This window comes from Dendropsophus ebraccatus, unplaced genomic scaffold (genome assembly GCF_027789765.1).
Source record: "Dendropsophus ebraccatus isolate aDenEbr1 unplaced genomic scaffold, aDenEbr1.pat pat_scaffold_726_ctg1, whole genome shotgun sequence".
NCBI lineage: Eukaryota > Metazoa > Chordata > Amphibia > Anura > Hylidae > Dendropsophus > Dendropsophus ebraccatus.
In genome coordinates, this window is record NW_027210325.1 from 1,935 (window position 1) to 28,328 (window position 26,394).

The following is a 26,394-nucleotide window of genomic DNA, read 5'->3' on the forward strand; positions in this document are numbered from 1 at the left end:
ACACTGAGGGACAAAGGGCACTGGAGGGACACTGAGCATCCCTCTGCCATCATCCTCTCCAGCAGCCACAGCCCGCACTGCTCTGAGAGTCAGGCCGTGACATCACCATTTTATCCAGAAAATGAAGCCTTGAATGCTGTAATAAGTGTATATTGGTAATTTGTATAACATTTGGGGGCAATACAGTACTTCAATAACATTTTTTGCCGGACTTCTCCTTTAAGGAGACTCCCAGCCACTGCATGGAGGATTCCTGTCTGGGTATTGGCTTGGAGGGATTAGTTCATGTTTCCTTTCGGTACCAATGCAAAGAACTAATGTGCCACATATTCTTACTAAGAGACACACATACATGAACAATACAGATGGCAAAGTAACTTGTAGCATTGTAATTCAAATCAGCAGCTTTGCATGTTCTAGTCTTGGGCAGACATAAGTGGTTGCCATGGTGACTGTTCTCCACATATTGGTCTTTGATGCTAAATATCTATGTTTTGAAGAGATTTGTGAATGTCTGCAATTGTATTACCCTGTGGAATACAGTGAGATTTCTCCAAGTAGCAGCTAGTGTTCTTTAGCATAGGCCAGATCTGTTTTACTTTGTAAAGAAATTATTTACACACACACACACACACATACATACATATATGGCCCCTTTCCCACATCGTTTCTGTGGTCCCACACAAACACCGGTAGTTATTGGGGCACGGGTCCACCTATTTAAATTAATGGGTCAGCTCTACAGATGTGGGAATCAGCCTATATTGTAAGAAAACATTGAAGTTGCACTCACCATAAAATTGACACACCATAAAATTCTGGAGGAAAAAAGTTCCTGATAGAATATATGACCAGCCAGACTATGCAAACACCTGCTCCACTCCTAGTCCCAATCAGTGCGCTCAGTCAGGGAGGAGGGATTCTGCTGTCATGGATTATGTTGTGTTTACACAGAGATTTATCTGACAGATTTTTGAAGCCAAAGCCAGGAACAGACTATAAACAGGTCCATAAATACCTGGCTTTGAGTAGATCAGATATTTAGACTTGACCCGACATAAATTTTTAAATATATGGACTCCTGTAATCTATCGAGAGTCAATACTCCCTAAACCAACATAAATATAACAGATCTCGAACCTGTCTTAATCTTATTCTTTATTCCAATATGGGGAGCATTTTCCTTGCATACTCTAGGACAGTTGTCATGATACCACAGTCCTTGAATGGTAAATGCTATAGGGACCTGTTAGCTGATAATTTCCACCACCATGCCACCTTGAAGAGGACAGTGCTCTGTGTCATTGGGCTTGGATCATTATGGTGGTAAAACTAATGAAAAGGAGCAATATATCTGTTAAAAAGAAGACCTGGTCTGGTTATTTAGCGTATCTTTTTTTAAAAGGAATCTGTCACTAGTAGAGATGAGCGAACTGGGTTCGAGTTGATCCGGACCCGAACGTTCGGTATTTGATTAGCTGGGGCTGCTGAACTTGGATAAAGCTCTAAGGTTGTCTGAAAACATGGATACAGCCAATGCCGAAAGTTCGGGTTCGGATGGACTCGAGCATGCCCGAGGTTCGCTCATCTCTAGTCACTAGGTTTATGCTGCCGTAAATGAGAGCAGCGTAAACTAGTAACAAAAATGCTGAACAGATCAGTGTATTACATAAATCCTTTTGTTTAGTTGTTTTCCGAAAATGTAGGAAAATAGGATTCTTGCCACACCCCTCCCCTCACCCTCTAGCTGCTGATGGACAGTTGGCTGCCTATAAACAGCATGGATAGATAACTGCCAATCAGCAACTGGTGGGTGGAGTTTTCTGCTTCTCATAAATACCCAGGACTACTGGGCTCATGCAAATAATGGAGAGGACTACTTATTGTCCATGTTTGTTATTCAGGAGGATATCTCCGAATCAGCTGCACAGAACAATGTAAGTGATGCATCTTTCTGTGGCTGCTCTGTCATTAGTTTATGCTACCCTAAGATAGGACAGCATAAACCTACTGAAAGAGGCTCTTTAAGTTGTAATTATCATAAGCTGTACTATATTACCATTTTTTTTTTAAATTCATACAGCCTATGTTCAGTTTTTTTTTTGCTTATAATGTATTTTTATGGTTTAACCCCTTAAGGTCAAAGCCAATTTTCGTTTTTGCGCTTTTGCTTTTTCCATTTTATGTTTAAAAGTCCATAGCGCTTGCATTTTTTCACCTAGAGACTTATATGAGCGCTAATTTTTGCGAAACCAATTGTACTTTGCAATGGCAGGCATTTTTCCATAACATATGCTGCGAAAACGGAAAAAAATCATTTGCGCCTTCAAATTGAAAAAAAAACGAATTTGTTTTGATTTTGGGGAGTTTTGCATTTACGCCGTTCACCCTATGGTAAAACTGACTTGTTATGCATGTTCTTCAAGTTGTTACGATTACAACGATATATAACATGTATAACTTTTATATTATCTGATGGTCTGTAAAAAATTCAAATCATTGTTAACAAATATATGTTCCTTAAAATCGCTCTATTCCCATGCTTATAGCGCTTTTATCCTTTGGTCTATGGGGCTGTGTGAGGTGTCATTTTTTGCGCCATGATGTGTTCTTTCTAACGGTACCTTGATTGCGCATATACGACTTTTTGATCACTTTTTATTACATTTTTTCTGGATTCGATGCGACCAAAAATGCGCAATTTTGCACTTTGGAATTTTTTTGCGCTGACGCCGTTTACCGTGCAAGATCAGGAATGTGATTAATTAATAGTTCGGGCGATTACGTGCGCGGCGCGATACCAAATATGTTTATTTTTTTGTTTATTAATTTTATTTATAAAATGGGAAAAGGGGGTGATTTGGACTTTTATTAGGGGAGGGGATTTTTTATTAATAAAAACACTGTTTTACTTTTTTTTTTTTTACACATCAACTAGAAGTCCCCCTGGGGGACTTGTATATCCACAGCAATGATCTCTCATAGAGATCAATGCTGTGTATATACACAGCAAAGATCGATGAGATCGGCCATAGATTGCTATGGCCTGCTGCAGGCCTTGCGCATATGCAACTTTTTGATCGCTTTTTATTACAATTTTTCTGGATTTGATGCAACCAAAAATGCAAAATTTTCCACTTTGGGATTTTTTTGTGCTTACGTCGTTTACCGTGCGATATCAGGAATGAAATAAATTAATAATTTGGGCTATTACGCACGCGGCGATACCAAACATGTTTGTTGATTTATTTATTTATTTTTATTTATAACTTGGGAAAAGGGGGTGATTTGGACTTTTATTAGGGGATTTTTTTTTTTATCAATAATGACACTTTATTTATTTATTTCATATACTAGAAGCCCCTCTAGGGGACTTCTAGTAAATGCACACTGATCTCTCATTGAGATCTATGCTGTAGAGTTATACAGCATAGATCAATAAGATAGGCACTCGATTGCTTTCGGCTGCTGCACCCGAAAACAACCAACTGCCGACCTGGGATGTGTGAATCGCTCCTCGGGGGGGGGGGGGGATTCTTATACCGCACAGCAATCGGAATTTGCCCCCTAATAGCCACGGTCCTGGGCTACATGCCGCACCCGGGACGCGGCGTTTCAGAGCGGGCTCGCCGTGCGGCCCCCTCTGAAGTCCCCAAAGCGACCACAGGGCGTAAATATACGCCCTGTGTTGTTAGGGGGTGAAAGAGTCACTGTCGTGAATTTCTTTTTGCAGAAATCAATAGTCCAGGCGATTTTAAGAAACTTTGTAATTGGGTTTATTAGTCGGAAAGTTATTTTTTTATCATGAAAAAGCAGTTTGAAGCTCTCCCCCTGTCTTTATTGTTCTCCTATGTAGAGAGGGAAATAAAACACCAAAACAGGACAACAAAGAGTTATCTACAGCAACATCACCCTCTATCTCCTCTGACAGTCACCACTGACCTCTCTGACCTCTGAATACGCTGTCACCCAGCTCCGTGTTTGTGTAATCCTTTGTTCTCTGCTCTCTGCTGCTGACTAACTCCCCCCTCCCCCTCTATAGAACAGACAGGGTTGTGTCTGATGCAACAAGTCACAATTTCCTGATTTTTTGCATTGGATGACAAAAAGGAGAAGAGGGGGTTGACCTGAAAAAAGTCTTTTTAAATGCAGATAATGGCATATTTGCCTTATAAACCCAATTACAAAGTTTCCTAAAATCGCCTGGACTATTGATTTCTGCAAAAAAAATCACAATAGTGACTCTTTAAGGATAATCTGTCCTGTTGGTGTACATGAGGAGAAGCACTACTATACTTGGCTGTTATTTATCTTTTATATTGCATTTTGTAGCAGATTTCGGCTATGCAAGTTTTATCTGTAATTTTCAGTAGTCCCAGCTGGTGGGCAGAGCCTAGCATCTATAGTGTGTGCCACTATTAATTACTAGAAAAGTTTCAAGCTGGGTAGGAAAATGCTCCAGGAAATGTTCTCCTATCCGGCTTGTGCTGCCTTCTGCTGCTGCTGCATCTTACATTTTAGGGCTGGGTTCACACTATGTATATTTCAGTCAGTATATGTATATTTCAGTCAGTATATTTCAGTCAGTATTGCAACCAAAACCAGGAGTGGATTAAAAAACACAGAAAGGCTCTGTTCACACAATGTTTAAGTTGAATGGATGGCCGCCATTTAATGGCAAATATTTGCTGTTATTTTAGAACAACGGCTGTTATATTGAAATAATGGCATTTATTTACTGTTATATGGCGGCCATCCACTCATTTCAACATTGTGTGAACAGATCATTTCTGTGAACGCAGCCTCGATATCACAAATTCTCCAATTGAGAACAGTGGGATCAGTTGTGGCATCAGAATCTCTCCAATGCCAAAGGAAAACTGAGCCCTAAAGAGACTTAAATTTATATACACAGTAAAACTTTGGTTCCCGAACACCTCGGAGTTCGAACAATTCGGTATTTGAACTAAGTTTCCCCCTGAAGTTTTGCTCGGAACTCACCTTCACCCTGCAGAGGCAGCAGGGAGCAGCGGGAGCAAGAAGCTAAGAAGCTGGTGAGTGAGGCTGCGGGCGCAACAGCACGGGCGCGCCGCAGGCTATAGAAGTGTACCGGCTGGGTAAGCATAGGAAGCGCTTCTGCAGGGAGCAGTGCGCCCCCTGGCCGGCTTCTTTACAGAGCGTCCCCACAGTGAGAGGCAGGAGCTGGCGGCTATTTAAACTTGCTTCTCAGCTGCGAGGGACACCCTGTAAAGAAGTGGGGAATCCCATCATTATGCGGTGTCCCCCGCAGCTGAGTGGAGCAGGAGCACGGCAGCAAGTTTAAATAGACACCCGCTCCTGCCTCTCACTGTTGCTGGGGATATGGAGTGTTTTTACACTCTGTGGGCTGGGTGCTCTGTACCTGACCCACGGAGTGTAAGAACCAATCAATCCGATTTTTATTGTTCCCTATGGGAACTGACAGCTCTGTTCTCGAACTGCTCGGTTCTGGAACAGCCTTCCAGAACCGATTATGTTCGAGTACCGAGGTACCACTGTATATGCAGTAATGATTTTGCATTTGTCCTTCTTATTCCTGCACCTCAAGAACTTTTAGGTAATAAGAATGAAGTTAGCAAAACACTTTTGTCAAGCAACTGTATATTTATAATTTGGTGCCACGTTGTATAGTATTTACTGTAATATATGTATGTAGTTTGTGGCATATGGTCTGCATACAATGTGTGGGAAGTATTACTCATTTTGATATCTAAATACATACATAACCATCTCATTGCAGGCAATGCAGGAGGCTTTAGCAGATCTGCCTGAGTGGTACGGTGTTAAAAGCATGCAGGCTAACTGGATTGGTGACTGCACTGGCTGCTTTTTTGACTGCATGTTAAAGGTAACTTTTTTTTTTTTTTTTGTTTTTTTTTTGAGTCATGCTGGCCGCTATGCATAAAAGGCCTAATCCATTCAGTCTATAATATGAAGAGGTCAGAGTTGTGAACACACAATATTTGAGAGTATTATTAAGATCTAATAATAACAATAATGATGTATTTGGCACTAGGACGACTATGGATTGGACTATTGTGTGACTAATAAGTGTAATAGCTACTGTAGATACAGTAACAGTTGTCAGACAAAACTGGTGATATAGTTGTAACAACTGTGTAGATATCTTTCTCCAGCGGGGAGAGTGCCGTATATGCTAATGATGTTCTGCCCAAGTGATAATCGCTTTGTGTAATAACTTACTTTGAAAGGCAGCAGTCATTTGAAATGCACGATGTCGTACGATTGTTGTCTTTCAGCATGCTCTAAATACATGATGATGATAGCGTTGGTCTGCTGGCCCTCGCTTAATGCAATAGGGGCAGCAGCAGCAAACCGCTGTTCTCTTCTTTGGACCACCCATGCTCTCCCTCTTTGATGTCTGTGCATGTAATAGTACAGACAGCAAGCAGGGAACGAGGAGCAAGCGAGTGCTGACCTGACAGGTTGGTGCTCGCTTGCTCCTTAATATTGGGCGTGTAGTAGGGCCCTAAGGCTCAGTAGATTTTACCAATAAGAATTCTTAATGTTAACAACATCCTCTTCCCACTTTTCTTTTATCACCAATGGTTTTTAGTTAATTTGTCGAGCAATTGTTTATATTCATATGATATTATTTCCTTATCTGTCCCCGTCTCCCATCTCCAGAATGAGGGAATGTGAGGTTATTGTCAATTGTCCTTTCACATGCTAAGATTGTAGGGTGTATCTAAGCTGTAGAAATTGTTCAAAATTCCTATTAGAGAGAGAATACTTATCTCGGATGTGGTCAAGCGGTAGCATGGAGCCCTCCCTTCAAGCGTACTTAATTTGCTGTGGTTTTACTGCTGCAGATTTCAGTTTGTTGATTTAAATCTGCACCAGATCTGCAGCATGAAATCCACAGTGAATAAAGTACGCTTGCATGCACTCCTATAGTGCAGGTAAGCAGGTGCATTGTCATTCATGAGTGTACACCTATATTCTACAATACACATCACCATCCCTGAGGACTGGACATTTGCTTTAAACATGACAATAAATCAGTTTTATGTTCTCTCTTTACAGGTGGACAATGTTGAAACTGGAGAGAAGATTTCTGCTTATGCTTTTAATCCAGAGGCTATTTATGGTGGTTCTCATATTGCCATATTACCAAACCACAGATTACTGCATGGGGACAGCAAGGTTAAAGCAGCCCTACAAGAAGCATTTGCAGCAGGCAAAGGTAATATATTGATTATTTTGGATCATTTATTTATATTATTCGTCCGATTATCACTTTGTATAATAGGGCCCATAATGTAACACTTTTGGCCATGTCATTTAAAGCGCCTTTGACACACAACTGAGGCACTTTGAGCATGGAATATGTGTTATTACGTGCAGTGAAATGTAATAACATGATTACATACAATCTCTATGGTTAATATTCTGTAATTACGAATATATTCCCTGTGAAGCCAGTATTAATGTACAGTATCAAAACTACCACTACCACATTTTTAAGTCCCAAGTTTCTTGGTCGCTCATAAATTTGTGCTTTTTGTCATCAATACACACCCCAGCACCTCACTTTTAAAGTGTCATTGTTATTATAATGTTCAAAAATTAAGGTCCATTCTCCTGAAGGCAGTTTTTTAGTCTTGTGCTTATTGAAAAAAGTAGGGCAAAACACAGGAAGTCCCGATCATCTGCATGCTTACGGAGAAGGCAGTCATTTGATTGATGGGCGCATTAAGCCGTGACACTCTGTACCGGCCTGGGACTTCTGCCAGCTTTGTGTTAAAGCATGATAACAAAAAAAATTATAATAATAATTAATCACAGTGACACTTTGGGCGGCATTTAAGACATGGCGGAGATGCCATTTTATGGCAGGGGAGGGGGCATAATGGGGGTGGACTCTCTGCATGTGACACATTCATCATTTTTCCAGTTGAAAAATGCCAGTGAAATCTATGCCGGCTCTGAGCTGGCATAAATTTTTACTTTGTGTGCAGACAGGGGCTCCAGTGTGCACAGGATTTATGTAGAGGCATTGCACCTCTAGATAAATTCTGTGAGCCGCCAGTGCATTTTTAAGACCAGCGCTGAAAGAGCCAGTCTTAATATATGTCCACCTTTAAGCATATTTTAGCATTTAATAAATACTTGTGTAGTAATTAAGGTTAAAAAAAAGACATGTGTCTGTCAAGTTCAACCTAAAGCATATTTATAAAAGTTTAATCTGTTCTAGAGCAGGCTTATCCTATAACATAAGTATTCTAGTTTAGATACATATATGCAGTGGAGACAAATTTATGAAACAACATGCAATAGTTTAATAAATTGTCGCATTTAAGGAAGCTAGAAAAAGTCATTTTAAGATTTACAAACTGCATCATAAATGCCACAAATGATAAATTCCCCCCTCAGTTGACTCAACTACCTGAGTGGATCCATAAGAGGCACATTGTGTTATTAGAAAGTATTGTGTTTTCATACAACAACATTTTCATTATATTAAGTGTGAACCTATGCTTACATTTGTACACTTTCTACAAAATGGTACGGTCTCAGTCATTTGTGTGAAATAGCAAATATGATTAAATAATGGAAATGAATTCTTTGTTATGATTTTGCAGACTGCCTCACTCGCGTGTCAGCTGTAAATCTGTTCACCAAACAAGAGTTACCACTCATTATATCTGCAAAATGTGAGTTTGAGGGTTACCTTGACTGTAAAATTGGTAAGTTAATGAAAAATGTCAATGCTTTTTTTTTTGTTCCTAATATTTGTTTAGTTAATTATACCTTTGGAGCTTGATAAACATGTTCTACTTAAAGGGGTTGTCCGGCGATAAAAAATTATTCACAGAATAACACACATTACAAAGTTATACAACTTTGTAATGTATGTTATGTCTGTGAATGGCCCCCTTCCCCGTGTTTCCCCCCACCCACGCTAGACCCGGAAGTGTGGTGCATCATACTCACCGCATCTCGTGTCGTCCACGGTCTCCGATCCTCAGCAGTGACGTCTTCTTCGGGAGGCCGGCGGATCTTCCCGAGTGCCGGCCACCCTCTGCAGCGTCATCCGAAGCTCAGCCGCGATTGGCTGAGCATAACTGTGCTCAGCCAATCGCGGCTGAGCAGCTGATGACGTGGGCGCGTCATCAGCCGCTCAGCCGCGATTGGCTGAGCACAGTTATGCTCAGCCAATCGCGGCTGAGCTTCGGATGACGCTGCAGAGGGCGGCTGGCACTCGGGAAGATCCGCCGGCCTCCCGAAGAAGACGTCACTGCTGAGGATCGGAGACCGTGGTCGGCACGTGACAGGCCATTCACAGACATAACATACATTACAAAGTTGTATAACTTTGTAATGTGTGTTATTCTGTGAATAATTTTTTATCGCCGGACAACCCCTTTAACTGCATGAGAAATAAATACTACCAGTGTTTAGAAACACTGGTATAGGTGCTATGTCGGCGCCTGTCATCATTCTCTTTCTGTATGACGGTGCACACTCTCTCCTGCTTTAGAGCTTCTCTACTGATGCACAATTACTGTCAATCAGAAACTCAAGAGCCGGGGAGAGTGCGCACCAACATCCTGGCAGGGACAAAAGACAAGCACCAACATCCAGAAACAGAATAGAGCCAGACAGAAGGGGAAGTCACGCCCTGGACCGGGACATCAGTGTGATACAGCTATGTCCAGACAGTGGAGAGTGTTCACACTTACGGTATAGGGCCAGACCTGGGTGTCACTGTGACATCCTGTGCTCGGGTGGAGGGCCATTGAGAGAGCCACTCGGAAGGCTCTGAAAGCTTACAAGGCACGTACCTAGCTAGAGGCCAGCTGGGTCAGTGATCTCACTGCACCAGATATGTAAGATCTTTAATGTCAAAATAACTCATTAAACCCATTTTAACCAATTGTATAATTCAGCTGTGTCATCAAGATCCCATAGAGGCATTATCACTTATTATGCCCAGTTAATCTTCAAACCAGAAAAATATCCAAAGGTATTAATGAGTCTGAGTGCTTTAGGACGGGGGACTGACATTTAAAAGAAATAGAGTATTAAATCATTGCCATAGAGGCCCACCTTGTTTACTCTCCCTCCAATACAAATACTGGCAATAAAGTCATCCTGTGGTAGGTGCAGGCCAGCTGTTCTATCACCAAAGCAAAGAGTGAAGAGGGAATAATGGGCAACCTTGGTGAGTGCCCCTGTTTAGGTGAAAAGAAAGATTATTTTATGCTATTAACCATCACATTAGCACCTGGAACACCTGTATTAAATACAAGTACTTGTATTAAATAATTCCCTTCCATAGAGTCAAAGGCCTTGGTTGTATCTAGGGAGGCCAAAGCTCATTGCTGATGTTTGACAAAGCCAATCTGGGATAGCACTTGCATCTGATATTGTCTGGGGTTGACTTTCCTGGCATAAATCGTGACTGACCCACATGAATAACGTCTAATATCACTTTCTTGAAGCGTGTAGCTATTATCTAGGTTACTAGTCGGCTTTTGAATCCCACTGTCTTCCCACTCCATGGAGAAGGTGGATACATCCCCTGGACTGCCTGGAAAACAGCCTATAGCCTAATAGTGACCAAGCATACTATAAATTTCATTTTTCTACAGCATGGTGTGATAAAAAATGATTACAATTATATACACTTTATGCAGCCATGTAATCCAATCTTTTCATCTTTTTGCCTTCATAACACTGATTCGCATTTTCAGGAATTCCAAGTATAGATTTGGATGATTCCATGTTGGCAGATACATTGGGTATTTCCTATGCAAGTGTTATAGATACACAAGATGGTACTGAGAAAATATCTAATTCAGACAAGGTATGTGAATGAAAGTATCATCTTACAGTTAGTAATTCTGTATTCCCAATAAAGAACTATTGCCAATTTAAATTGAATTTCACTTAACAAGATGCCAATCCTTTCCTGCCCTCCCAGTAATTAGCCATTACAATAATAATTGTATCTACTGATAAAATAATTGTATCCGTGTCTCTGTATAGAATAGAGTGATTCAGGATGCTTTAGAAATGAATTTAAAAACTGCCTCACTTCCCTACCACTACTGTACCAAGAGCACCTGGTCCCTGCTGCTTTTCTCTGCTTCTCTCCTCTGATGTGTTGACCATGCAGGAAGTGCCTGCTCAGCCAAGTAGTGTTCACAGTGGCAATGTGCTGCAACCAGTGATTGGCTGAGTGGACTTAAAGCGACTCTGTACCCACAATCTGACCCCTCCAAACCACTTGTACCTTCGGATAGCTGCTTTTAATCCAAGATCTGTCCTGGGGTCCGTTCGGCAGGGGATGCAGTTATTGTCATAAAAACAACTTTTAATCCGGCAGCGCTGTGTCTAACGGCCGGGGCTTACATTTGTATATGCATTAGGCTGGCACACCCTCTCTGTCCTTCCTCCCCAACCTCCTCATTATTAGGAATGCTCCAGGCAGATTGCTCCCTTTTCCCCACCTGTTTGTATAATGAACATGGGCTGGATCGTTAATACACCTGTGCAAAGCTCAAACAGCAGTAAATGTTGAGGAGGGTGGAAAGGAAGGACAGAGAGGTGGTGCCAGCCTAATGCATATACAAATGTAAGCCCCGGCCGTTAGACACAGCGATGCAGGATTAAAAGTTATTTTTATGACAATAACTGCATCCCCTGCCGAACGGACCCCAGGACAGATCTTGGATTAAAAGCAGCTATCCGAAGGTACAAGTGGTTTGGGGGGGACAGATTGTGGGTACAGAGACGCTTTAAATCGTGACTGATTCACATGAATAACATCTGGACATTCCTGTAGGGTGGACACATGAATGGATCACAAAGGCAGGGTTCAGCTCCTTATTACCAAGCCATCTCTGAAATTTTTTCTTATCTTGCCCTGCTCTCAGTCATTTTTGTCTTGCCATGTTATCCTTTATATGTAAAGGGCTACAGTTTCTATGATTTCTGTTCCTTCTGACACCTTTGTTTTATTGTATGTGACAATGAAATAACTGTCTCTAAGCTTTATGATGTCTGACTCACAACTGCTTTAAGATATTATGTTTGTACCTTTTAGTTCACAGGAATGTCCAGACTTGATGCCTTCTATGCCATAACCAAGCAAGCTCAGGATGATGGGGTTGGAGGTCACCTGACCAGTTCCAAACTGAGGGATTGGCTAATTTCAAGGCAGCGTTACTGGGGCACTCCTATACCCATTATCCATTGTTCATCCTGTGGCACGGTCCCTGTACCTTATGATGACCTACCAGTTGGCTTGCCTACAGTGTCTGCCTTCACAGGGAAGGGGTCATCTCCCTTAGCAAAAGTGTTGGAATGGAAAAATTGCAAATGTCCTAGGTAATACATATATTATGAAAGCAGAGCATTAGACAAATACAAACCAGATAGCCTCTCTTCATAAAGGACAAATCCATGGTGTTATTATCAATATCACATTATCAACATCAGTTTCATGGCTATCATTATTTGTCATCAGTATTTAGATCAAGAGCCCTCTCTATACCTGGAAGCTCCCAGATGCTATCAGTAGCTCTGTGCTGGCTATTTAACCATATAGGTGCACATATGTACTACATTGATGGCTATGAGCAGTCATGATATTTCCTACAGAAGTCCCCTAGGGAGGCTACATAAGGGTGTACATTTTAAAAGTTTGAAATTCACTGCGCCACTGAGTACCATTAAAGTCTATGGCACTCCATTCTAACAGCAGACTTTCATTCCACTTCAAGAATGTAGTGAAATAGTTTTGTAAAACCTAAGATGCTGGGCTGCCGCTATAGCAAAAAAGTATATAGAAATATATATCCACGCTTATCCTTATATATTGAGAGCAGTAGAAAATCCCTATAGAACCCCCCCCCCTGCTTTGGAGAGTTCCTGACACAGACAGAGATGGTAGCAGAGAGTATTGTGTCAGACTAGAAAGAATACACCACTTTCTGCAGGACATACAGCAGTTGATAAGTACTGGAAATGTACTACCACTTTAAACCCTCCCAGCATTACAGAGTGCATAGACAACTGGCCAGGGGTGCTGTTTACATGAGCTGTCTCCGAAGGGATAGGAGAGTAGGGAGATCAGAGGGAAGACAGTGTGAATAGCTCACGCACGGTTTTCTGCATGTTCAGCACAAAGCAGCAGACTCAAAACTGGGGGAAGGAGACTAAAAAGAAAATTACAAGTATGGAACAAACTGTTAGTCTCTAGAAGGAGGGGTTGATTTAATATGTATTTTACCTGACAGGAATACCCCTTTAAGAAAGCATTGCTGGTTTATTTTAAAGTGGCTCTGTACCCACAATCTTTCCCCCCCTCCCCAAACCACTTGTACTTTCGGATAGCTGCTTTTAATCCAAGGTCTGTCCTGGGGTCCGTTTGGCAGGTGATGCAGTTATTGTCCTGAAAAACAACTTTTAAACTTGCAGCCCCTTGCCCAATGGCCGGGGCTTAGATTATCTGTGCCCTAACTTTGCACCACCCCTCTGTCCCTTCTCCCCACCCTCTTCATCATTAGGAATGCCACTAGAACATTTTCTCCTGTCTGAACATTGCATAGGTTCCTTAACGATCCAGCCCATGTTCAGTATTCACACAGCTGATGAATAGGAGACAATCTGCCTGGAGCATTCCTAATGATGAGGAGGGTGCGGAGGAAGGACAGAGAGGTTGTGCCAACCTAATGCATACACAATCTAGGCCATGCCCGTTGGGCACGGGGCTGCAAGTTTAAAAGTAGTTTTTTAGGACAATAACTGCATCACCTGCCGAACGGACCCCAGGTACAAGCGGTTCGGGGGGGGGGGGGGGTCAGATTGTGGGTACAGAGTCACTTTAAGATAATGAGAGTCCCTGCTTCACAAAGTTTCAGAAGCAATAGATTCTGTTTGTGTAGGGTTCCACAGGAACTATTGTATATGTGACCTGTGACAAATGTAGCATGGTAGTGTGCTGTGACCTTTGGATATCACACCAGTGCAATATTGCTGTTGGCTACATCTTTACTTCTCCTTCTTATTGGATTTTTTTTCAGGCTTTGATTCAAGAACTGCATGATAAACTGTAGAGAAATTTGAAAGAAAACACAGTATGTGCAACCAGATTACTGTACCAAGGTAACCATGCTCATATATCCACTTGTTTTTCAGGTGTGCTGGAGCAGCTGTGAGAGAGACAGATACCATGGATACTTTTGTTGATTCGGCTTGGTATTATTTGAGATATACAGATCCTCAGAACTCTGAAAGGTATAGTAGCATGGTCCAGACTTGATCAGTAAAAGCTCCTATTCCACGGGGCGATGCAGAGGAGCAAATGAGCACTATCAGCGCTCGTTTGCTCCTCGTTCCCCGCTCGCTGTCGCCACTATTCCACGTGTCGGCAGCGAGCGGGTGAGTACAGGAGGGGCCGCGGGAAGCTGCAGGGGGGCTGCCCGGGTGATCGCTAGGTCGTCCAGGCAGTCCAAAGAGGATAGCAGCAGTCTACTGCTCCCGGTCCTATTCCACGGAGCGACGGATCTGAGGAGTCGCTTTCCCTTTTCCTCTCCATCCAGTCCAGTCCTCCATGATGATTTCTTCCAGATACGTTTCATCCCCTCAGAACCTGTGAGACAAACAATTAGGCTCCGCACATTTCCTAGCAACTTCTTTCCTTTCTCCTCCTGTAGGCTCCCAAAGTAACTGCGGCTGTTTGGTGTTATGTGCAGTAAAGCGAGTAGGAATGTGGGATGCCCCCTGTATGTAGGATCCCCTGCTGTGCCCCCATGAATTAATAATGCCCCCAGAGGTGCCCCATGAACTAATAAAGCCCCCAGAGGTTCCCCCATGAACTAATAATGCCCCCAGAGGTGCCCCCATGAACTAATAATGCCCCCAGAGAGTGCCCCCCATGAACTAATAATGCCCCCAGAGGTGCCCCCCATGAACTAATAATGCCCCCAGAGATGCCCCATATACTAATAATGCCCCCAGAGGTGCCCCCATGAACTAATAATGCCCCCTGCTGTGGCCCCCATGAGCTAATAATGCCCCCAGAGGTTCCCTCCCCATGAGCTAATAATGCCCCAGAGGTTCCCCCATGAGCTAATAATGCCCCCATAGGTGCCCCCATGAGCTAATAATGCCCCCAGAGGTGCCCCCATGAGCTAATAATGCCCTGAGAGGTTCCCACAATATACTTATAATGCCCCAGAGGTTTCCCATGAACTAATAATGCCCCCAAAGGTGCCCCTAAAAAAAAACCCAAACATCCTAGTCACCTAATCCACGCTGTGGCTGCAGGCAGAAGCTCTCCTCCTCCTCTTCTGGCTCCATCTTGCGAGCCGCGGGGACAGGACCTCCGGCAGGCGTAATGACGTCACATCATCACTAAACCTGCCGGAGAGGTCATGTCCCGGCCTCCCATAGGCTGCTGGTATGAAGTGCCAGCAGCCTATGGGAGTGAATGTAGGAGCAGGATGCCGGACACTTTCCTGCTCCTACATTATGCTCACTTAAATGTTCATCCCGAGAAGCTGTGGCGGCCGCAGCTTCTTGGGATGCTTAAAGTGACAGCGCACATTTCCCAGCGGGATCCCACGGCACCCCTTGCGGGTTCTCCCAGCACACCAGTGTGCTGCGGCACCCCGGTTGGGGAAAACGCTGGCCTAGAAGATGCTGCTGTATTAACCCCTTCCCTCCCAGGCCAATTTTCGTTTTTTGCGTTTTCGTTTTTTTCTCCTTGTGTTTAAAAGGCCTAGCGCATGCATATTTTTGCACCACTAATTTTACTTTGCAATGCCAGACTTAATTTTTGCATAAAAATATGCTGTGAAACCAGAAAAAAATTGTATGGGGCAGTGAAATTAAAAAATAAAAAGGCCAGCATTTCAACAATTACAACAATATGTACTTGCATAACTTTATATGAATAGATGGCTTTAAAAAATTAAATACTTTCCGAAAACTAAATGTTCCTTAAAATTGCTCTATTCCCATAGCTTATAGCGCTTTTATCTTTTGGTCTATAGGGCTAAGTGAGCGCCATGATGTGTTCTTTCTATCGGTACCTTGATTGCATATATGCGACTTTTTGATTGCTTTTTATCACAGTTTTTCTGGATTTGATGCGACAAAAAATGCGCAATTTTGCACTTTGGAATTTTTTACGCTCGCGCCGTTTTACCATGCGAGATCAGGAATGTTTTATTTAATAGTTCAGGCGATTACGCACTCGGCTATACAAAACACGTTTGTTTGTTTATTTATTTATTTTTATTTATAAAATGGGGAAAGGGGAGGGGATTTTGTTCTTATTAAAAACACTTTTTTTTATTACATTAACAATAATTAGAAGCACAGTCAGCTGTTTTGCCTGCTTATTTTTAAGACTGATTCACGCAGCAAATACGTCAAGTGGGTTTGTACCCTTAGGGTGCCTTCACACCTACCGTATCGCAGCAGCAGAAAATCCGCTGCGGATCCACAGCAGATCCGCAGCAGATTTAACTAAGGTGAATGAACACAGCATTAAATACGCACTGTCAAATTCCGCTGCGGATCTGCAGCAGATTTGTAAGTGCGGATTTGATGCTGTGTTTCATTCATTTAGTTAAATCTGCTGCGATACGGTAGGTGTGAAGGCACCCTTAAGGTTAATACTGTGTCACTAATGATGCGTTGTAAGTGCACATTTTCTGCTGTCTAATTAGCTAGGCAGAAAGAGAATAGACCTGCACATACACTCCTAGTCAGTGCAGTAGAACATGTCATAACATAAATGGTCAGAAACCATAAACACTTGTTGCCACAGGTGTAGGGAAAGGCCTGATCACAAGCTCTCCAAATGCTGGGAGCCCCCTTAATCTCAATAATGGGACTGCAAAAGCCCCTGTCTGAATAGAGTGGCAGTTCGCATACTTGATCATGACCCAATAATTATCTATAGAACTGCAGTAGTGCCAAGATAGCTGAGCACATATATGCACACACTCACATATATATGTGGTGTCCCTGGTACGACACCTGTCCCAAAAAGCCCTTCACTCAAAGGTCAGGTGGTGGATGAAGGTAATTGGTTTTACCACCAGGTGTCAGTGTTTTGTATGTGGAACCTTTATATATTACACAGCTGTATTGAACAAAGGGTTACTGCTCTTTCTATGTTGTGTGTTTTGCTGATCAATAGAGATGCTACTTTCTCTTTGCCTATCACTATTCTTCTTTCCCTTACACACACTCTTCTCCACTACTCACAGGGGCTCTTAGGGCCCTATTAAATGGGACGATTATCGTGCAAAAAATCGCTAGTTTCGAATTTAAACGATAATCGTTCTGTGTAATTGCAGGCATGATTGAAAAATCGTTCGTATGTCGTTGTTCGTTGATATAGATCTGAACCTAAAATTATTGTTAATTGTTCGCTAATCGTTCACTGTAATTCCACATTTGTTTGCTCAAGGTTCCGCATTTGTTCACTAATTGTTCAGTGTAATGCTCTGCGTTTACATGGAACGATTATCGTTCGAATTTTCGCGATAATGATCGCATTTGAGTGATAATCGGCTCGTGTAAACACAGCAAACGATCAAGTGACGATCGAGAAATCGTTTATTTTGATCTTTCAACATCTTTCTCAAATTGTCGTTGATCGTTCGCAAAAAATTAGCAAATCGCTTCGTCTTCAACTATTTACCCTATGTGTGAGATGGGCTTAAGCGATCTTAAAAAACGATCGCAATAACGATTTTTCCAAACGATATATCGTTCTGTTCTAAATGCTGATCGTTAGAAAAACACATCGTTACTTTGAAATCGTTAATCAATCTATTGGGCCAATTATCGCTTTGTGTAAACGCAGCATAATTGCACATTGTTCATTGTTTTGCTGGGATCAGAAGGAATAAACGATCTTAGTAAGGATCGTAATAACGATCTTACCTAACGACCATCTTTTTGTGTCATATGGTTAACGATTTCAGGTTAACAATAAATCGTTTGCGATCGTTTATCGTTGGTCATTAATCGTTAAAATCGCTCAATGTAATAGGACCCTTACACACCCCTTGTAGAAAGTATCACTTGGTGGGAGTAGTGTAGCGTTAGTTCCTTTTAGATTCTCATTGGGAGGAAGGCACACACAGTACAGATCCAATGAACACAAGTCTGTATCTAGATAAGTCATTTGCTACCAAAGTATTCTGTATTCCAAGAGACTGTTCAATAAAGCCATTATATTATTCTACTGGGACTCATCATTGCACCAGCACCTGGACACATTCTGCTATACACCTTGAGTCATTTTCCCCTTTCATTGGGTGGCAGTACCGATAGTCTGGGTGGGTCATTTTCCACTCAGGACTACCATGACAGGAGCCCAAGGGACCCATCACAGCCCAGCAGGTCACCGACCATTCGGGGGAGCAGCACAAACCGGCCATACATAATACAGGTACCAACACCACACCTGTGTGCTGGACTAGCACTGGCGTCACAACATTACCATCACTGGCCGGAGTACTGCAATAGAACACCTGATCACATATACACATCACATTCTCTTTGTCTCCAGACTCTCTTTATATCCCCGTTTATGTTTACTACTTACTAGCTGTTGGGAACTTGTCTGTATCATGTTAAAAAAAAAAAGCCAGCAAGAAGCTCTAGCTGTTGTAGCAAAGGAAGGGTGAAGGGGAGGGATGAGGAAAGCCCGTGTTAGTGTCTGCAGACCATTTGGTTGCATGTACAGGATGTGTTATTCTAGTACTGTAATTAATCTGTACTTGACACTTATCCTCAGTAATACATGGTAACTCAGTTTAACACCAGTTTCAGAGGATTTTCCAGCAAATACAAATAAAGCATTGATTTATTGCATTTGGTTATTGGATTGTGGCATGGATATTCTTATTGTTACATAAAGCCTTCTACTGAATAATGGAAGTCATTCTAAAATGTTTCTAAATCTTTTCCACATTATTGTTTTTTTTACTTTTCCAGGCCATTTGCAAATCCTTAGCTGACTTCTGGATGCCTGTAGATCTGTACATTGGAGGAAAGGAGCATGCAGTGATGCACTTGTACTATGCACGATTTTTCAGCCATTTCTGCCGGTCCCAGGGCATGGTGAAACACAGGTTAAATATAATCTCTGTCCTATTCTTTCAGCTGACTTTCATCAAGCACAACAGTGATTGCATATCAATTTTTCTCTTGATTCAAGTAGTGTAGCTGGAATATATAGAGCAGCGATACTCCTCAGACTGTTGCACTTAGTAATATCTTGTATGCAGCTCATTTACATATTCTTCCAGCTGTTTTGCATTAGCTCAAATTCCCAGTGATTGAAATCAGCATTTTGTATTTTTACCATGATAAATGAAGTCAAACAAAATGAATGACCTATAATAACCAAACTCTCTTAAAATCCCTCCAGCTTTCTCTGTAATATGAAGGGGATGTACAGGACATTTAGATTTCTTTTGTGTCAAGAGGCTTTCAGTATCCTATATGATTATAAATTATTATCCAGCATAAAGCATCCGTTGTTAACACTCATGAGACTGGTGTGCAGTGTTTATTCTTGGCCCTTGCCCACTTTTTTTTGGTATCAATTCTGTATTTAATTTTTCTAAGAGAAATTTAGCAAGTTGTCTCCGGATGCAAGCAATGGAGATCAGGTTTTATAGCGTTTTGAAGGTGAATGGTTTACTATACTAGTCAGTTCTTCAAGCCTGTATAGCTGGTTTAACCTTATTAATCCATTGTCCATTCATTGGGGGTGTCCAACTTGGCCTTATCCACTTCTGAGCTGACAGCGGCACTACTTATGTATAGGTTTGCAGCTTGTAAATAGAAACAAGCATTTACATTCACGAACAGCAAAATATCTTAAAAATGGTAAGAGACTGCAACATCATCTAGTCAGTATTCACAAGAATTAGGTAGGAAATACATCTATATTAATTATGCTTATCATCATCCCATTACCTAAGTGGAAAGAGTATGATGCAGATTCTCTACTTAAAAGGGATTTGTTATCAGATTTTTGTTATTGCTGCTCACAGAATGCTGCTGAATGAACTGGTGGGTGGTCCAAAGTGGCCGCTCATAAACATTGCAGACTACTAGTATGCTCCGCTTATAGTCTGACGTGTTAAACAGCTATCTGATATGTGGCACCTACAGGAAAAGTAATACAAACTCATACTCAAGGACCCTGTCACCAGGCTTATGCTGCGGTCAGATAGGGCAGGATAAATCTGGTGATCGTCTCTTTAAACCCCTTCTAACGGGTTGGGTTGGGAGCCTGTATAATACTTTAGTGGTGTATCCTTAAATCATACATATTTTTAAAGCCTAAAATGGTTATCTGGGCAGCATTTTTTATCGGGAAGTGGTAAATACACTACTGTCTTTGTTTCCCTGCTCCTGACAGTATCACAGAACTCCTGCTCCAGTTGCACATAGTCTTGGAAAATAACATCTTAGGGCCCTATTCCACCGGACGATTATCGTTAGCATAATCGTTAACGATTAACGATCTCAAACGACCGCTATTGCGAAAGACCTGAAAACGTTCACTCATTTCCATGGAACGATAATCGTTACTTATGATCGTAATTGCGATCGTTTCTTCTTCCGTATTTCTTCGCTATTGCGTTCGTATCTATTGCGAACGACCGAACGATGTCTTATTCAATGCGAACGATTTGCGAACGTTTTGCGAACGAGCAACGATAAAAATAGGTCCAGGTCTTATAAAGCGATCAACGATTTCTCGTTCGGTCGTTAATCGTTAACTGCATTTCAACCGAACGATTATCGTTTAGATTCGAACGATTTAACGATAATCTGAACGATAATCGTCCGGTGGAATAGGGCCCATAGACCCACTCAGCCAGTCATTGTCTGCAGTGGTGTCCCGCCTAAACCACAAACCCAGAAGCACCGTGTTGCAGAGGCTGGAGCTCCATGGTACTCTAAACGGCAGGAGAGCCAAAACAAAAAAAAATTGTGTTTTTTCTTTCAGTTGTTTTAATTTATTAATTTGCCACATGCCTGAGGATGATTTAAAAAAAAATTTGGACTTTTTGTAGAACATTCTACCAGGCAGACTCATCTGTTCTTTTGTTAAAAAACTATTTAAGTTTTTAGTAAAACTTTCAATTTTCAGGGCAATGCACTTTTTTGTGTTAGGGAATTTACATAAAACTGCTTAGTGACACCATTTTACTGGTGAAACTGCTGTTCATCCTAAATATTTTCCCTGTGGTGTTTTCAAAAGCTCCAAGAAATGCCTGGAGGCTGAAGTTTTCATGTCAGTATTATTAATTCTATGAAGCTGTGTGCTAATGGTATTTCTTTTCTCCCAGCTGATATATTTTATGCGCATCTTTAATGTTTGTTTAATCTGTAACATATTATAAACAAGGGACAGAAAAAGAAATGAAGCCAAGATAAAACTAAGTGGCCTTTATTCAAAGTTATTCTGCACTCTCAGGCCTTCTTTTACATTAAAATCATTGCCCAAAGTACCATCTTAAGTGGCCTTTGAGGGCCAGGTTACTTAAAGGGGTTATCCCATGAAAAATACTGTGTGTATTTTAATAAGATGAGGAAAGATAAATATTTCATCCATAGGAATTGATTATAGATTCTGTTTCTGTATGATACCGTACGTTGATGACAGTGTTAGCACCCCCTGCTGTTCCCTGTCCTGCTGATTTCAAGTGGATTCACAAGTTCCATTGCTGGCCCTATAAGAAGGATAAAACAGTGGGGACAGTGGAGAAGAAAATTATGGAAAGTTAGGTCTCATAGCAAAACATGAGATCTCTGCAGCTGTATGTGAGGCACAGCTTTGTATATAGAGCTGTTATAAGGGCCGTATTACACTGGTCAACATTTGCTGAGTGTGGATCTGCTAAATCTGTACCTGCTTGCTGAACCTATTACACAGCTTTATCGTGCAGCATCGTTAGCAATGTCTGTGCAGCCCTTACTGTTCCTTCAGATGCTTCAGCAAAGGCTGCAGTGAGATAGGAACAGGCAGGAGAACACCAGGGAGTGTGGAGCATAATGGGGAGGTTTATCAAACATGGTGTAAAGTAAAACTGTCTCAGTTGCCCCTAGCAACCAATCAGATTCCACTTTTAATTCCTCACAGACTCTTTGGGAAATGAGAGGTGGAATATGATTGTTGCTAGGGGCAACTGAGCCAGTTTTACTTTACACCATGTTTGATAAATCTCCACCAATAACTTTATTATTTTCTATATACTTTAATCAGCTGCCACTTCCTATAACACGCACTGATGCGTTGTTGGCGGCTAATGATTTTTAAACTAACTGTAAGACAATGATCAGCTGATGATGGGCACCTTGGCTGGTCATTGTCTTTATTACACGGGGTGATAGGACTCTAACTAGGAAGCTACTAAGGGCCAGACTGCAATGCATTTCTGGGAAATCCAGCAGCTTTCTGGTCATATGATCACACTGGGGCTTGGCAACAGAAAGTAAAGAGACCAGAGAGGTAAAATAGGCTTAAAGGAGAAGTCCATCAACATTTTCTAATAAAGTATTGTATTGCCCCCCAAAAGTTATACAAATCACCAATATACACTTATTTATGGGAAATGCTTATAAAGTGCTTTTTTTCCCTGCACTTACTACTGCATCAAGGCTTCACTTCCTGCATAAAATGGTGATGTCACGACCCGACTCCCAGAGCTGTGCGGGCTGTGGCTGCTGGAGAGGATGATGGCAGGGGGATGCTGTGTCCCTCCAGTGCCCTGTGTCTCTCAGTGTCCCCCTGCCATCATCCTCTCCAGTAGCCACAGCCCGCACAGCCGGGTGGTGATGTCACCATTTTATCCAGGAAGTGAAGGCTTGATGCAGTAGTAAGTGCAGGGAAAAATCAATTCATGTGCATTTCCCGTAATAAGTGTACATTAGTGATTTGTATAACTTTTGGGGGGCAATACAATACTTTAATAAAAATTTTACCGGACTTCTCCTTTAAAGGCAATGTGTCATCAAACAAGTGACCTGTTGTTTACATCAGATTTTTATGTTAAACGTATTATTAAAGGGATAGTGCAGTGTAAAGCATTTATTCACTAAATAACACACATTACAAAGTTATACAACTTTGTAATATTTGTTATTTAAGTTAATGACCCCCTTACCCATGTTTCCCCACACCCACGCTAGACCTGGAAGTGTGGTGCATTATACTTACGGAATCGCTGTCGACCCCGGCCGCCATCTTGGGACAATGATGTAATCTTCAGGAGGCCCTCATGCCGGCCCCCCTCCAGCGCGTCATCAGCTGCGATTGGCTGAGCACTGTTTTACTGTGTGAACATACCATTAAAACGAAGCTGAGACTTCATGTTCTGTACAGATCATTTTTCAGCAATAAACTTCTTATTAGATATGAGCAAATCAGGCTTCATTAAGGTTTGAGCAAAGCCGACTGATGAGTTTTTAAATCCCGCAGTTTGCCCGCTTCGGCTTGAAAACAAACCTATGCCTTAGGCTGTATCCATGTTTTCTAGGCAGGATTCAAAAGCCGATTGTTCGGGTTTGTACAAACATTATCGAAGTCTAATTCGTTCATGTCTGCTTCTTATCACTACATACAGGAAGTACATTAAGAGGTGACATTAGTCTACATAACAGAAGTACACACAAAAGCTACTGCTCACAACCTTGCCCCCTCCGCCCTTAAACACAATGAACATGTTCATATCTTATTCTTTGTATATGTCCATGAGACTTGCCATAAAGCATGTCACTAAATGCAGCTATGGCAATACCCCCATAAATAATGTAAAAGATGCTTTCAAAACATACCGCATTGCAGCGAATTTCCTGTTGCAATGTTCCACAGCAAAATCCGCTGTGATACTCGGGACTGTCATTTTTCTATGCTTTACATTCGCGCAGTGGATTTTTCATTCCGCTACAAGGAATGTAGCCCCTTCCCACTTAACCCTCAGTTTCCTACATTACCAGTCTGTGCTCCCGCTTGTTTCTCAATTTAATGTATTAGTCCAGCAGCGGTGGGTTTAAGTGGGAAGGGGCTACATTATTACAGCAGAATGTAAAATCCACTGCAAGAATGTAAAGCCATAGAAAATGACAGTACCGAGTATCGCAGCAGAACTCCAGCATGAAATCTGCAAGTTATAGAAATTACAATAAAATACAGAAACATTATAAAAAAAAAAGAACATGTTCCAGTATCTGTCCTCTAATCATAAAAACAAATCTAGGTGAAAGGTTGTTTTCCCGTAGAAAGTGTTAGAATAGTGGTGTGTATTATTTCAGGGTTTTATTTTTTTACATTTTGTGGCCGGGCCCATTAAGCCTGAAGTCCACCCCATGTAGAGTTGATTTTGACCAAGTCTGGTTCACAACTGTAATTGGGTCAGTATTTTTTTCAAAACTAGGAGTGGCATCAACACAGAGAAAAACTATAACAAAAAGATTGGCACATTTGCTGTGTTTTAAACCTACTCCTGGTTATAAAATGTACAATGCTTGAGCATCACAAAACTAGCAATAGTTTATGTTGGGACCTGCGTGTCCCTGATTATATTACAATTGCCTCACTGTTGTTTTATCATTTACAAGTACTTTCAATAAAATTTTGATTGAAAAAAATAAATAAATAAATAAAAAACCTTCTCCTGGTTCTTACCAAAGCTTCTAAATACTAGCCAAAATACTGTCTTTGAATGCAGCCTAAGGGTTTGGCTTTGTGGTTCTAAAAATTACATGCTCCCCCAATTTCACAAGTGACTGAAACGAGTGCCTTCCAGCAAGTAGTCAGTTCATTTCTAGATGAATAACAATGGACCCAATACAGAAAGTATATTGGACAATTTTATCTTTCTAAAATTAATATTATTTTCTAAAACCGGAAATACCCCTTTAAATGAATATCTTTGCAAGAAACTTGGGGCTCTGTACAAGACACACCTAGGTCTATCCTCATTTATGATATGCTAAGAATTTCGTTCACATGTAGGTATTATCAATAGCTTAACATTCATATTAGAAATGTAAAGAGGGCCTACCTCCTCCTGGGAGGCCTCTTTATTCAGTAGAGTACTGAATATAAATGTGTCAAACTGTCCAAAGCAGGAGAGGTTTTGTATGGGGATTTGCTCTTGACAGTTCCTGTCACGGACAGAAGTGACAACAGAGAGCAGCACGTCATACTAGAAATTAAAGGGGTTTTTCCGGCACTTAAAAAGATTTTTATATATGCTTCCCTTATATAAAACGTAACAAACATTTTATTCTTTACCTCACCTTGCTTCCCTGGTGTCCTCCTGCGTTGGCATCCCATGCTGACCTCGGCAGTCTCCACTTCTAAAAGAAAGCCCGCTTAGCTATCATTGACTGAGACAGGACAGTGCCAAAGGCCAGTTATTGGCGGGTTGTCTAGTTGAAAATGAGTCTCAGAAGTTGTTATGGCTGTGGTCAGCATGGGACGCTTGCTGGCGGACACCAGGGCGAGTGCGGTTGAGGTAAGAATTGTTTAAGTTTTATATAAGGTCAACAACATATAAAAAGTGCTGGATAACCCCTTTAATTCCACTTCCTGCAAGGACACAAGACATACAGCAGCTGATAAGTACTGAAAGGCTGAAGTTCATGCTAAACGTCACGATAATGATTTATATTACTATTGATATGTACATATGTTATGCTATCTCTCATGCTCCTCATTCTTCTTTATTTTAGGGAACCTTTCATTAAGCTTTTAGTACAAGGCCTCATCAAGGACAAACATTTAAACTTGCCTCTACTGGAAGATACTTACAGAGAGATGAAGTGGACATAAGTGGTAGGTGGTGTCTGTTCTTATTGTGTTGTATTCTAAACATGTATACATAAATCATAGAAGTTTCTCTATTTTCAGTTGGAATAAATTGACACAAATACTATTTATGAGAAAGCTTTCACACAATGGACATTTAAACTACATAGCCATACATCACATCAATGACAGACAGAATTCATTAGGGAAAAAAACATTCTAAGCAGATTGCTAAATTAAAAGCAGTTACACAGAAACACAGCATCCAGATGTGGTTGCCAAATCGCACGGAATAATGACATTGTAGGACATGACAATCGTGTTTAAAGCAGTATTCTGGATGAAAAAAAAAACTACTTTTTAAATCAACTAGTGCCAGAAAGATATACAGATTTGTAACAATCTCAAGCCTTCCAGTACTTATCAGCTGCTTTATGCCCCAGAGGAAGCCATGTAGTTCTTTCTGATCTGAAAACAGTGCTTCTAGGTAGAGGTAGCAGCAGGGATTTCAGTTG

At 41.4% G+C, this 26,394-nt stretch overlaps 1 pseudogene; it reads left to right on the plus strand.

Annotated features, from left to right (window-relative positions):
- The first annotated feature begins 476 nt into the window (after positions 1-476).
- Positions 477-26,394, plus strand: part of LOC138779373 (leucine--tRNA ligase, mitochondrial-like) — a 73,240-nt pseudogene continuing 47,322 nt past the window's right edge.